Below are 11,495 nucleotides of genomic sequence, written 5' to 3' on the forward strand. Positions count from 1 at the left end.
CATTCTCTAGGAGGTTTGCGTCTTTATTCCTGCCTTACCCCTAGGTTCTTCATGACATTTTTTTTCCCTTAAATTCCATATATATGTGTTAGCATACAGTATTTGTCTTTTTCTTTCTGACTTACTTCACTCTGTATGACAGACTCTAGGTCTATCCACCTCATTACAAATAGCTCAATTTCATTTCTTTTTATGGCTGAGTAATATTCCATTGTATATATGTGCCACATCTTCTTTATCCATTCATCTGATGATGGGCACTTAGGTTGTTTCCATCTCCGGGCTATTGTAAATAGAGCTGCAATGAACATTTTGGTACATGACTCTTTTTGAATTATGGTTTTCTCAGGGTATATGCCCAGTAGTGGGATTGCTGGGTCATATGGTAGTTCTATTTGTAGTTTTTTAAGGAACCTCCATACTGTTCTCCATAGTGGCTGAACCAATTCACATTCCCACCAGCAGTGCAAGAGTGTTCCCTTTTTTCCACACCCTCTCCAGCATTTATTGTTTCTAGATTTTTTGATGATGGCCATTCTGACTGGTGTGAGATGATATCTCATTGTAGTTTTGATTTGCATTTCTCTAATGATTAATGATGTTGAGCATTCTTTCATGTGTTTGTTGGCAGTCTGTATATCTTCTTTGGAGAAATGTCTATTTAGGTCTTCTGCCCATTTTTGGATTGGGTTGTTTGTTTTTTTGTTATTGAGCTGCATGAGCTGCTTGTAAATTTTGGAGATTAATCCTTTGTCGGTTGCTTCATTTGCAAATATTTTCTCCCATTCCAGACAGATATTTTAACTTACCCTTTTAATGTATTTAATGCTGACAGTGTGAAGAATTGAGCAGTATAGTCACCGCATTATTGCCATTGCTGAAAAAAATGTATTTATGGTGAAATTTATGGTAATTTTGAAAGCATTAGCTGATGGGGGAATTGTCAGCTACATCTTAGAGCTCTGAGCATTTCTCAAAAAGTTGTGATACGAAACACCTCTGACTTTTCTTGTATTTCTGTTATGTTCAACTACTTCACAAAAAGCATTCTTCATATTCCTGAAATAATGATGGGCTTAGTTGAGATTCTTTTGGGTCCTAACGGACCAACATGTGTGCATAATAGTGTCGAGTTACACAGAGCCTGGATGTTTGGCTCCAGACTGAAAGCCTCATGGAGTCGTTTTCTCACATCTGTTCACCAATGTGTATGAATGGAGAAAGCCAAAGTTCTGGTTTGTTTGATCAAGGGGAGCCACACTCCTTTTACTTATGCTGAGACAAACAAGTAAAGAGGTGTAAAATATCTGAAAAGTGTCTCTTAAGGCTTGGTAGAACGCTTAAGTAGGATGTAGAGAATATACAACAGAAAGAAAAGCAAGTGAGTTCTGCTGGCAAACTTTTTCAAGGACAGCTAACAAAATAATAATAGTAGTAACAACAATAGTAAGATTGATTTTAAAAGACAAGAGTGGCATGGATTCCTAACCACTCTACATGTATTAACTCCACGCCACAGCTCTGTAAAGTGGGTGAGGTTATTAAGCCCTTGTTTTTCAAAGAGGAAGTGAAACACAAAGAAGTACCACTCCTGAAATCCCACCACTAATAAGTGGTGGAGCTGGGGAAAAATTATCCAGGCAAATTAATTTCAGAGTTAGTGCTCTTAACCAGTAGGTTATGTCCCACAGGTAATATCTGCACATTTTGAAATCACTTTACAAATACTATTTTTACCCCTAAAGTACACAGGGAATACCCAGGGAAATTGGCATTATATTTATTTTTATTTCTTTGCCAATAATCTGTTAACTTTGGCAGTTCAGTATTCTTCCGCAACTTCTTAAAAATTCAGCCTACAATCCAAGAAAATAAGAGCTAGTGAAAATAAATGCCTTGTAAATCCAGTTCAAGAGAGCAACTAAAAACTAAGGTCCCCTGGATGTAAAAGAGAATGCAAAAGAAAAGGAGACAAGAAGCCCAAACCTTATGATTAAGCTCCACATTGTTAGGTAAAGGGGAATTTAATTAATGCTTCTTTAATACCTTGTGCATGGAGGCATGGCTCTACAGAAGCCAAGGAGTCTCCCTTTCATCACTGACTCATGGTATGCTTCTGGCAGGGTCACTTCCTTCTTTGAGCCTCAAAGCTTTTCATCAAGACAGTGAGGGAAATGGAACAAGGTTAGCTCTCACAAGCCAGCTCTCATGTTCTCTCATGTTACCTGTGAGTCTAGGTAAGTGCCGAATGTCTTTAACATGACAGATTATATTTTTTCTTAACCATTTCTCTTCTCCTGATTTTTACGTGATTTGAACTTTAGTTAAACAGTAAAACGAGCCCTGACTCTACTGGCTGGAGCTAGACAAGGGATATGGATTTAGTGGGATGAGAAGATAAAGAACACCAGGGAGTAAATCAAATGTTTTACACCTGTGCTTAGCTAATTGTTACTCAGATAATTCAGACAATCTTACAGCACCTGAACCCTGAAATTCCTTAGTTCTGTTTAAGAAAAAGTAACTCTTCAAGTAACTGAACTCTGAGAATCATGTAAATCATAAAGAAAAAGAAGAAATCTTATTTTTTGAATTAGTTGATTTCATATATACTGTTTCACTTTCATGATATTAACTAGCTATCTTTCCATTTTATGTTTGAGGAAAGTAAGGCTTTAAGAATCTCAGTAATTTTCTCAAGGTCACTTGTTAGGGATGTGGTAGGCAGCATAATGGCTCCTAAAAATGCCCTCACCCTAATCCCTAGAACCTATTAATATGTTACCTTACATGGTAAAGAGGACTTTGCAGATATGACTGAAGTTACAGACCCTGAGATAGAAAGATTATCCTGGATTACCTCATGGAACAAATCTAATTGCATGAGTCCTTAAAAGCAGAAAACCATTTCCAACTGTAGAAAGAGAAAGAGAGAGATGTCCTAATAGAAGCAGAATCAGAGAGATGCAACATTTTGGGTTTTTTAGGTGGAGAAAGGGGACTCTGAGTCAAGGACTACAAGTGACCACTGGAAGCAGATAAAGTCCAGGGAACAGAAACATCCCTAAGAGCCTCCAGAAAAGAATGTAGCTCTGCCAATACTTTTTTTTTTCTTTTTTAACCATCTTTATAGGAGTATAATTGCTTTACAGTGGTGTGTTAGTTTCTGCTTCATAACAAAGTGAATCAGCTATACATATACATATATCTCCATATCCCCTCCCTCTTGCATCTCCCTACCACCCTTCCTTCCCTATCCCACCCCTCTAGGTGGACACAAAGCAGAGCTGATCTCCCTGTGCTTTGCGGCTGCCTCCCACTAGTTATCTGTTTTACATTTGGTAGTGTATATATGTCCATGCCACTCTCTCACTTCATCCAGATTACCCTTCCCCTTCCCTGTGTCCTCAAGTCCACTCTCTATGGCTGCATCTTTATTCCTGCCCTGCCCCTAGGTTCTTCATAACCATTTTTTCTTTTTTTTTTTTTAGATTCCATATATATGTGTTAGCATATTGTATTTGTTTTTCCCTTTCTGACTTACTTCACTCTGTATGACAGTCTCTAGGTCAATCCACCTCACTACAAATAACTCAATTTCATTTCTTTTTATGGCTGAGTAATATTTCATTGTATATACGTGCCACATTTTTTTTTTTTCTGCAGTACACGGGCTACTCACTGTTGTGGCCTCTCCCGTTGCGGAGCACAGGCTCCGGACGCGCAGGCTCAGCAGCCATGGCTTACAGGCCCAGCCGCTCTGCGGCATGTGGGACCTTCCCGGACCAGGGCACGACTCGTGTCCCTTGCATCAGCAGGCAGACTCCCAACCACTGCACCACCAGGGAAGCCCTGTGCCACATCTTTATCCATTCATCTGTCGATCCTGCCAACACTTTTACTTTACTCAATTGAGACCAATGTCAGACTTGTAAGGTAATAACATTACATTGTTTTGAGTCACTAATTTTTTTGTAATTTGTATGAAAGCAATAAAAAACAAATACAGAGGTCCTACAACAGCCAGGCTATATATTTATACTTAAGTATTTCTGAAATGAATTTACCTTGTGATTGACAGCAGCAGCAGCTTCCGAGGGATCCCACCACACACCTGAGGCAAAAGCAGCCTAATACAAAGCAGTGACAGCATCAGGTCACTGCCCCACACTTGGGGTAGAGGGGGACTTGATCTACTGTAGCAGCAGCATAGCCTGAATGGGAACCCATCCTCCTGTGGCACTAGTCCCATCAACATTAGTCTAATCTGCTAGCATCTGCTGCGCCAACAGGCCCAACATATACAAACCCTCCAACTCAGTAGCATTAAGTGAGCCAGGCTCAGTGTTTCCTGAAACTCATATCCAATGGCACTGGAAAGCCCAGATATCACCTACTGTTATGAAAACATAAAAAAACAATAACAGAAGACTGGGAACTTCAGAAAGAAAAGGGGAACAATGGAATGGGTGAAAACAAATGGGGTAAATATCAGAGACTATCATTAGCCTCATGAGTTTCTTGATGGTCAAAGCAAAAATGATGACACCATCTGATGTGGTTCTCAATGCAGAGAAAGGAAATACTACAGAAAATCATACTTTAAAACTGGGGAATATTAAGAGACCTAAATGGAAGTAAAATTTTGAAACTTCACTTGAAGTAATAAAACACTGATTCCAGTAGGCTATGATAAGTTACATATGTATACTGTAATGCCAAAAACAACCACTAAGAAAACTATACAAACAGTATACACAAATGATTATAAATAAATTAAATTAAAATGGACTTATTAAAAAATGTTTAAGTAACCTACATGAAGGCAAAATAAGAGAAACACAGGATTGAGAAACTAAGGTAAAAGACAAAACAAAAAATAAAATGGTAGACCTAATCTAACATAGCAATAATTACATTAACTGTAAATGATCTAAATAACCAAGTCAAAGACAGAGATTGGAAGAGTAGATGAAAAATCAGAAGCATGATCCAACTATATACTGTCTATAAGAAGCTTACTTTAAACATCATGATATAGGTAGTTCAGAATAAAAGGATGAAAATGATATATCCTGTGAACGTTTATCAGAAAAAGCAGGAATGGCTATATTAATATCAGATAAAGTAGATTTCAGAGCAAAGGAAATTATTAGGGGCAAAGAGGATCATTACATAAAGATAACAGGAATAATCCACCTAGATGACCTAGTGATACTAAATGTGTGTGCACCAAACAACAGAACTTCAAAATACATGAAGCAAACACTGAAAAAGGTAAAAGGAGAAAATTTTAAATCCACAATTATTATTTGAGACTTCAACACAGCAATTTATAGAACTACCAGAGAGAAAAATCAGCAAGGATGTGGAAGAACTGAAAACATCATCAATCAACAGGATATAACTGACATTTAAAGAACACACTCAATAAGAGCAGAATACATATTCAAGTGTCCATGGAACATTCACTCATATACCATATACTGGGTGATAAAAAAACATTAGCAGATTTAAAAGAATTAAAATCATAGAGAGTATGTTCTCTAGCCATAATGGAATCAGACTAGAAATCAATAACAAAGACAACAGGAAAATCTTCAATCACATGAAAACTAAACATCACAATTCCAAATAACTCATGGGTAAAAAAGACAGCATCAAGGAAAAAATTTTAAATTCAGAGAATAAAAGAATGCAGATATAACAGATCAAAGTTTGTGGAATGAAGTGAAAGCAATGTTGAAAGGGAAGTTTATAGCACTAAATTGGGAAAGAAAATATTTCAAAGCAATAATCTAATTTTCTATATTAAAATAGTAAAAAAGGAAGAGGAAAAAACACTAAACAAGCAGAAAGAAGGAAATAATAAAGATGAAACAGAAATCCATGAAACTGAAAATGGGGGGGGAATCAATGAAACAAAAGGCTGGTTCTTTGAAATAAACAATCTAATCAATAAAGATCTAGCAAGACTGATAAAGATAAAAAGAGAGATGGCACAAATCACAGATATCAGAAATGCAACCAGGGATACCATGACATATCCTGCAGGTTAATAAGGGACAAGTTATTATGAAAAAGTCTACACTATAAATTCAAAAATGTAGATGAAATGGACCAATGCTTCTACACCCAAAACTACCAAAACTCAGCCAAGATGAAATAGATAATCTCAATTTTCCTGTAGCCATTAGAAACATTGATTTTTCATTTAAAAACTCCTAAAAGAAATATTCAGGCTTAGATGTTTCACTTTTACCCAAGACTTAAAGAATTAACACCAATTTTACATGACTTGATAAGAAATAGAAGTAGAGGGAACAGTTCCTAATTAATTTTATGAAGCCAGTATTACCTTGATACCAAAACCAGACAGGGATAGTATAGAAAGAAGAAAACTACAGACCAATATGTTTTATGAAATTGGCTGTAAAAATCCTCAGTCAGATATTAGCAAATTAAATCCAGAAATATATAAAAAGAATAATATACCATGACCAAGTGGTATTTATTCCAGTTATGCAAAGTTGGTTAAATATTTGAAAATCAAACAATGTAATCCACAATATCCAATAGATTAAGGGGGAAAAGTCATGTGATCCTATCCATTAATTCAGAGAAAGCATTTGACAAAATCCAATCCCATTCATGATTTTAAAAAAAGAAGGAAAAAAAAACTTCAAGCAAACTAGGAATAGAAAAGGAACATACTGAAACTCATAAAGAGGATCTACAAACAACCTATACCGACATTATATTTAACTGTGAAAGACTGAATGCTTTCTCTGTAAGATCATAAACAAGGCACTGATATCTGCTCTCACCACTTTTATTAAATATATTACTGGAGGTTCTAGTAAGAAAATAAAGCAAAAATAAATAAATACATAAATTTAAAAGTTAAATTTTTAAAAAGTTTATTTAAAAGATAAAAGGACTATTCCTACTATGTTGAATAGGAAGGAACATATCCTACTGAATGTTGAATAGTAATATATCCTATTATATTGACTAAGGAAAAGTAAAACTGTCTGTATCTGAAGATGAGATGATAATCTAAATGGAGAAAATACCAAGGAATCCACAAAAAGCTTGAGAAATAATATTAGTTTGTAAATGTTTTAGAGTACAAGGTCAACACAATTTTATCAAATTATATATTAATAACAAATGTGTAGAAGCTTAAATAAAAATATGTGATGCCATTTACAACTGACCTAAATAAATACTTAAATATAAGCCCAATAAGACATTTATAGGACCTCTATACTGAAAATTACAAAATGCTGATGAAGAAAAATTTAAAAGTCCCAAACAAATAGGGAGACATACTTTGTTCATGTATTAGAAAACACAACATAATAAAGATGTCAATTCTCCCCAAGAGGCTTAACACAATTACTCTTAAAATGTCCTTAAGGTTTTTGTGGATATAGATAAGCTTATTCTAAGATTTATATGGTAAGAAGAGGCTGAAGAATAGCTAAAACAATTTGTAAAGGAAGATTAAAATGGGAGGAATTAATCTACCCAATTTCAAGATTTTGCAGTAATGATGGAGGGTAGATACATAGATCAATGGAATGGAATAGAGAACCCAGAAATAGACTGACGTAAATACATTTAACTTGCTTTTGACAGCAGTGCAAAAGCTATCAAGGAAAAATAGACTTTTCAAAAAATGGTACTGAAACAGTTGGACATCCCTCGACAAAAACAAACAAAAAATGAACCTTAACCTAAACCTCCACACCTTACACAAAAATTAAATCAAAGTGGATCATAATCTTAAATGTAAAAGCAGGACATTTTTAGAAAAAAAAATAGGAGAAAATCTTTGACATCTAGAACTAGGTGAATAATTCTTAGACTTGACACCAAAAGTATGATCAATAAAAGCAAAAACTGATAAATTGGATCTCATCAAAATGAGTTAAAAATGCTTCATAGAAGATCCTTTTAAGTGGGTGAAAACTCAAATTACACAGTGGGAAAACATATTTGAAAATCCCATATAAGACAAATGACTTGTATCTATAATATACAAAGAACTCTCCAAACAACTTAAAAAAATCCAACTAGAAAATAGGCAGAAGACAGGAACAAACATTTCATGGAAGAGAATATACACATGGCAAAGAAGCACATGAAAACATGCTCAACATCATTAGCCATTAGGGAAATGCAAATTAAGACCATAATGAGATATCAGAGAATAACTAAAAGTATAGTGACAACATCAAATGCTCGCGAGTACGTAGAAAAATTATATCACGTAACTGGTGGGAAAATAAAATGGTTTATCCACTCTGAGAAACAGCTTGACAGTCTCTTTTAATCCTAAAAGTAGATTCACCCTACAACGCAGTAATTGTACTCTTGAGCATTTATCCAAAAGAAACAAAAACTTAATTAAGTTCCCACAGAAACTTACACATAAATGTTCATAGCAGTTTTATTTATAATAGCCCAAAACTGGCAACTACCCAAATGTCTTTCAATGGATGAATGTTGAAACAAGTTGTGATAAAATCTTATGATAGAATACTACCAAGCAACAAAAAGGAACAAATTATTAATATATGCAAAAATTGAAATGAACTTCAAGGGAATGATGCCGAGGGAAAAATTTTAAAAAGCCAATCTCCGAAGATTAAGTAATTCATGATTATGTTTACATATTATTCTTAAAATAACAAAACGGTGGAAATGGAGAACAGATTAGAAGTTGCCAAGGGTTAGAGATGGGGGTAGAAGGTACAGCAGGGGAACTTTGTGAGGTTTTTGTGGTCCCAGTACAAATAATACAGCAATCTTGGTTTTAATCCCTAAAGATTTTTAAAAGCAATTCCTAATAAGAGATGTCCAGATATTTAGCAATGGCAGCAGATTAGAGGTATAGCTCCCCAACATGACAACTTCAAAACAGATGGTACTAATTCAATGCATATGTTAATTTTTAAAAGGCCAGTCACAATACTTAAATGGTATATATCTTAATGATATTATTCTAAGGATCCAGCTATACCAGATGGACTAGCAGGATTTCCTGTACATTCAATCTTATTTAAGACAGTAAATCTTATAATAAGACAGTTAAAAAAAGAAAAAGAAAAAAAACAAACCAACTACAGGTGGATATTCTCATAGTAAGATGAGGTGAAAATATGTAGCAGTGGTTCAAAAGCTTAAGCAGTGGCACCTAAATTTGGCTGCACATTAGAATCATCTGAGGCACTTTTTTAAAAACCCTCACACTGACGGTTGGTCATCCTAGACTGATAAAATCATTTTAAATCTCCTCAGACGATGCCAATGTCTAGCCAGAACTGAGAACCAGCCGACTAAGCAGAAGGGGATGTTTCTACGAAGATTTCTTAACAATAAGTCCTTTCACCCAATCAGATTCACCTCCCCGCAACTGGGTAAAGAACGCTAGATGTTGTCCATACTTGCTTAGCTTTAATTAGCACTTGTGACTTGCCCAAAACCTAGATCATGTTTCCCCTAAATTTCATGTTATTCCCTACGTTTTTCAAACCCAGGGCTAAGGGGTTTGCCAGGATGAGATTTTAAGTGCTCACAGAGGGGAAGTCCCTGGCAAACCAGGACAGCCGTCACTCTACATCGAAATGTAAAGCATCCTAAATAACCCTGCCACTGCTCCCAGATCCTAGTCTGTGCCAACCAGTGGAGAAAAGGCATTCTCCATTACTACCACGGCAAATGCTGCTGTACTTGCCTTGGCTGGTCCCTATCTTTTCCAGGCGCCACTCCCCTTCACCTGCTGGTGGACGCTTTGGCCAGCTGACAATGCAGATATTTTCAAACTTTAACGTGAATAAAAATCACCTGGAGGGCCTGTTACAACAGAGATCACTGAGCCCCACCAGAGTTGCTGATACCATAGGGCTGGGACAGGGCCCTAAAACTTGAATATCTGACACATTATCAGGGGACGCTGGTAAAGCTGGTCAGGTTGTTACCGAATGCAGGTTCCTGTGTCTGAAGCACAGTGAGGCCAAACAAACTTAAAGGTTGGAGTCTGGAGCAGAGAAAGGTTTATTGCAGGATCAAGCAAGGAGAGGGATGGCCCGTGTTCCAAAAAACCCTGAAATCTCCAAAGGATTTCAGCAAAGCATTTTTAAAGGCCAGGTGAGGGAGGGACATCCCAGGGAATGTGATCAGCTTGTGCAAAATCCTATGATTGGTTGATGTTGAGGCCACAGGGCAGGTAACATTATCCATCCTTAGGTGCCAGAAGGTCTGGGAGCTACATGCTCATGATCATCAAGGAGTTAATTTCCTCCATTGGGGGGTGGTTTTTAGCATCTGAAAACTCAAGAAATATGCCTGAGATACTATTATCTGAGTACTTCAGAGAGGAACTACAGCAGAGGATATGGAGGATGGGTCTGTCCTAGGAAGGCCCCATAAGGTACTGCTTGGTTACAAGGTGACCATACTTTGAGAACCACTGCTCTAGTGGCTTGGAATGTTAAGAAAGTAATGGAAGAATCCCTTCCCAAATCTAGATTCTAGTATCGCCAGCTATTTTGGTGGGGGGAAGGGTAAGTTTTTTCCTTTCTTGGACTTCTTGTTCATTTATATCAAAGCCTATTTGAGGCAGTGCGCTCGGCGGTCCTGCAGATCTGTCTTTTGCTTCAACAGTGTTTGGAATGAACAGACCCAGGGACGCTCCTTGCTCCAGCCCCCGACCACCCTCCAACATTTTTCCTGTCGCAACCTTTGGAATCATCCACTCAGCGATCCTCAGCCTCCAGGACAGGCCAACACCATTTTTTTGAGCTTAGCTCCTTATCACTGATCAACCACGAGTTCCCAGGTTCGTCAGAATTATTCCATCGAGGTGGAGGCGGCCGTCCACCGCCTATTCAACATGAACCTGTGGACACTTACCTCTCTCTGAACTTCTATTTCGACAGCAACAATGGGACTCTGGACAGTGTGGGCCACATTTTTCGCCAACTGGCTGAGGAGAAGTGTGAGGGTGCCCAGCTTCTTTTGAAGATGCAAAACCAGTGCTGCGGCCGTGCCCTCTTCCAGGATGTGCGGAAGCCTTCTCAAGATGAGTGGGATAAAACCCAGGATGCTGTGGAAGCCACCATTCTTAGGGAGAAGAACCTGAACCAGGCACTATCGGACCTGCGCGCCCTGGGCTCTGCCTGCGCAGGCTCCCACCTCTGTGACTTCCTGGAGAGCCGCTTCATGGAGGAGCAGGTGAAACTCATCAAGAAGATGGGCGACCACATAACCAACCTCCGCAGGCTGGTGGGTCCACAGGCTGTGCTGGGCGAGTATCTCTTTGAAAGGCTAACCCTCGAGCACAAACAGGAGTCTCTGAAGTCCAGCGGCCTCTGAGAAGCCCCTCTGGCGTCAGAGCTTCTGCCTGAAGCACCGCTCTGCAGCCACTAGGCAGCTTTGTAACTGCCCTGGAGCCCTCTACCAAGCCTTGGACCAAATGGAAACAA

At 37.8% G+C, this 11,495-nt stretch overlaps 1 pseudogene; it reads left to right on the forward strand.

The window, feature by feature from the left end:
* The first annotated feature begins 4,512 nt into the window (after window positions 1–4,512).
* LOC141277102 (ferritin light chain pseudogene) lies at window positions 4,513–11,495 on the forward strand (annotated as a pseudogene).

Source organism: Tursiops truncatus, chromosome 18 (genome assembly GCF_011762595.2).
Source record: "Tursiops truncatus isolate mTurTru1 chromosome 18, mTurTru1.mat.Y, whole genome shotgun sequence".
NCBI classification, from domain to species: Eukaryota; Metazoa; Chordata; class Mammalia; order Artiodactyla; family Delphinidae; genus Tursiops; species Tursiops truncatus.